Raw genomic sequence first — 4,137 nt, 5'->3', positions numbered from 1 at the left:
TATTTATAGAAAACAAAGGGTAGTGTGAACAAATGTTAATTGTGTCTTATCGGAAAGGTTACAACTATTTGAAAAAGTTGCAATCCTTCGGAAAGGTCACAACCAATCATAAAAATCATAATTTTTCATAAAAGTCGCAACTCTTCACTAAAGTCGCAACTTTTCATAAAAGTCACAACTTTTCATAAATGTCGCAATTTTTCATTAAAGTCGCAACTTTTTATGAAAGAGAAGGCTAATTTTATAAATAAATAAATTAAAAGGGAATTCTGGTTTGTGATGGCACCACATAGGCTGGCCTAAAGTTCTCTTTTATATATATATGTGATTTCATAAGTTAGGATTTTTGATATATAATTTTCAATTTATTTTTGATATTATAGTTTTAGCTTAAAAATAAGTTTTAATAAATCAATGTGAACATGCTTTTAACTAATGGTTAGAGCACTATTATTAGAGTTAGGTACGTGAATTATGAAATTAAAGTACACGATTATTTAATATATATATATATATATATATAACAAAATCACTTAGTAAAGTACATATCAAGGATGGTTGGGATTTATTTTTTAAAAAAGTACTATATGATTGGTAAAAAGCACCTAGTAATGTATATATTAAGAATAAGAATTGTTGAAATTAAGTCAAGAATGGTATTTTTAATTTACATGATACACGTGGATTTATGTGAAAGTTATTATTTCTCAACCTGGATATTTTGTAAATTCACTTTTTCATAAAGGTATAAAAAAAAATTTAGTCGATTGGAAAGAAGATATAAAATTATCGATCTTAGTCTTTAACTTTTAGCTTCAAAAAAATCAATTTAATCAAAAAATTGGTAGCGCAGATTGGATCTTAGCCTAAATTCTTTCGTTCTCTATTGAATGATCAAGTAGCCTTTGACTTTGAGAATATAAGGGGTTGTTTGGTAGCTTATTTTATTTTAGAGTTATATAAAAATTAGTATATAAGGGATAAATTGTGAAAAAATATGTATTGTTTTATACATGTATTAGTTATGTGAGTTTGGTTATTTATGTGGGTGAAGACATAAAGACACAATCAAAGTTATCCCGTATTTGCATAAAGACACATTAACTTTCAAAGTGTCTTATCACCCCACAAAGCTATTTAATATCGTTGTAAATGAACCATTTTGACCCATTCCCTCGTCTATGTAGTGGCGCATGTTGCTCACTCCCTGTGATAGAATTCAATCCGACCCGACCCAACCATGTTCTTTGAAGAAAAGTCGTTTCTCCTTTTCTTTTCTTATTTCTCAACTTTCCCTAAAATCTAAAGAAATAGAAAAGATTTCTCGTCGTGTTGGTGTTGATAATCTCGTTGTTGATGTGTCTTGGTGAAGATTCTTGGAGATTGAAGGTCTAACAGGTTAGGGCTCTACATCATATGATAAAGATCTTCTCTTTTTTCGATTATTATGATTTTAGGGATTATTATAGAGTAAAAGTGTTGAAATCGACCTCCTATAGTTGCCATTGTTAGGATATTATAGTTTTTCGTTGTTACTATTAGGGTTAGGGTATTGTGTTATCGACTTAGTGCGACTGTTAGTGATTAGGGTTTTGTGTTATCGACTTAGTGCGACTATTAGTGATTGTGTTTTAGGTTAGGGTTTGATGTTATCCACTTAGTTCGAATCTTATTATTTGTCTCTTATACATTTGTAGACTTCAATTTGTACATTATCGACTGCTACTGTTAGTGTTTTTGTTCTGTTAATTAGTTATGGGGCTAAATGTTAGTACTGTTAGTCTCTTATACATTCGTTGTTACTGTTAGGGCTAAATATTAGTGTTGGGGCTTATACATTTGTAGACTTCAATTTGTACATTATACATTTGTAAACAGTCTTTTATTATGTTAGTGAAGGGGCTAAATGTTAGCGCTACTACTACTGTTGCTTGTTAGAGTTTGTTCTTGAAATGTGTGTTTGAATTGTGTTGTTACATGTTTTTTCAGGATGACTTTTACTCTGATAACTCTAAGATGGTATCATAGGGGGTAATAGAATTTGGTCCCCCACCCAAATATATTGGGGGGCATGTGACAGAATTCCTAGATGTAGATGTTGATAAGATGTCTTATTTTAAGTTAAGGGACTACATAAAGGAACTAGGATATACAGTAGATTGTGATTTTTTCATCAAGTGGGATGGGTTATTGGTCCTTGTTGATAATGATAAGGTTTTATTTGACCTTTTCAATATGATAAATGATAAGGATACAGTGGAGGTGTATGCTTTTTATGGGGTTAGTGAAGCCTATCAGGCTCCACTTGGATTGGAGTTTGTCCCTAATGTGAGTGATAGTGGGGTAGGTGAGGAATCTTTTAATGAGGCTTCTAACCCTAATAATCAGCCTCCTAGTTCTACTTTTCCTTCCATCCCTACAACTGGTCCTTCTGAAACTTCCAGCACTTCATTTGAAGACCAGTCTACTACTGTGCCTCCACCATCTTCTTCTACTGTGCCTTTTTCTTCCACTGTACATTCTCCTTCCACTATGCCTCCACCCTCTCCTTCTACTGTGCCTCCTCATTCCTTTGTAACTTCATCTGATCATATAATAGATAATGATCCAATTGATGATGAAGTAGAAGCTGAATCAGGATCTGAAGGGGATACTAGTAAAGATATTGAGGTTGACAGTAATGTCCATCAAGAGTATATAGATATAAGGGCATCCAAGAGGCATTTCAAAAGGTCACAAAGGAGAAGTAGAGGTACTAATTCAGACCAGATTAATGTTGATGAAAAAGGTCCAAATATAGGGTATGATGAGACAAATATTGATATTAGGGAAAGCTTAGTTGGTAAGCTAGGAGGTGATGAACCTTACTATCTAAGTGATGAAGCTCCTAGCTTTGAAATAGATGATGAAACAGGTTAGGGAGATGGTGAAGAGGTTGATCAAGTAGTGCATAAACCTGTTAGGAGGAAGAAAACCCAAAATAGAGTTGTGTTTGATGCAACTTCTGAAAAGATTGTTTGGGAATTAGGACTAGTTTTTGGAACTATTGAAGAATTTAGAGTGGCAGTGACAAGATATGCAGTCCAAGAACACATTCAAACTGAAAAATATATGAATGAGCCTGGCAGAGTTAGAGTGAGATGTTGTAAAGAGACTTGTCCTTGGTTGTTGTGTGCAAGTAAGGATAAAACTAGTGAAGATGTCATTGTTAAAATATACAACCCTGTCCATAAATGTTTGACATCAACTCATAACTATCTTTGCAACTCAAATTTTTTTGCCACCAAATACAAAGAAAGAATAACTCAACAGCCAAACATCAGCATTGTGTTATTGAAGGACATTATTAGAAAGGAGTTGGATATTAATGTTGGTAGGACAACAGTGAGAAGAGCTAGGACTAGAGTGTTACAAGAGATCATGGGTGATCACATTGTGGAGTATGGTAAGATTTTTTATTATAAAGATGAAATTTTAAGGAGTAATCCAGGTAGTACTTATGTAGTGAAAGTTGGAGAAGAAGATGAAACTGGGCAGAATTTTTTTGAAGGATTTTATGTTTGCTTCAATGCTTTAAAGAAAGCATTTTTTGGAGGTGCTAGAAGGTTGATTGGTTTTGATGGGTGTTTTCTTAAAGGTGTGTGTAAAGGCCAATTGTTAGTGGCAGTTTGTAGAGATGGAAACAACCAAATGCTGCCTATTGCTTGGGCAGTTGTTGAGGTTGAGAATTAGGTGAACTAGTGAAGAATGATCTTGACCTAGTGAAGAATGATCTTGACCTTGGAGAAGGGCATCAACTATCCATCATTACTGATATGCAAAAGGTAATTATCTTACTGATCTTACTATTTTATTGTTGTTGAGTTTTGCATTTTAATTATTCTTTTTCTGTTATGTTGGTTTGTTAGGGACTAGAAATTGTTGTTAAAAATGTATTGCCACTGGTTGAACACAAAAAATGTGCAAGATACGTTTTTGCAAATTGGTGTAAAAACTGAAAAGGAGTTAAAAGAAGAAGAGTGTTTTGGAGGATTGCTAAATCCACATTTGAAGCTGAGATGAAGGATAATATACAGGCAATGAAGAAATTAGGACAAGAATGTTTGGATGATCTTTTATGGTACAACTTGAACACAT

Source organism: Solanum tuberosum, unplaced genomic scaffold, assembly GCF_000226075.1.
Source record: "Solanum tuberosum cultivar DM 1-3 516 R44 unplaced genomic scaffold, SolTub_3.0 scf00095, whole genome shotgun sequence".
Taxonomy (NCBI): Eukaryota; Viridiplantae; Streptophyta; class Magnoliopsida; order Solanales; family Solanaceae; genus Solanum; species Solanum tuberosum.
This window is presented reverse-complemented; position numbering follows the sequence as displayed.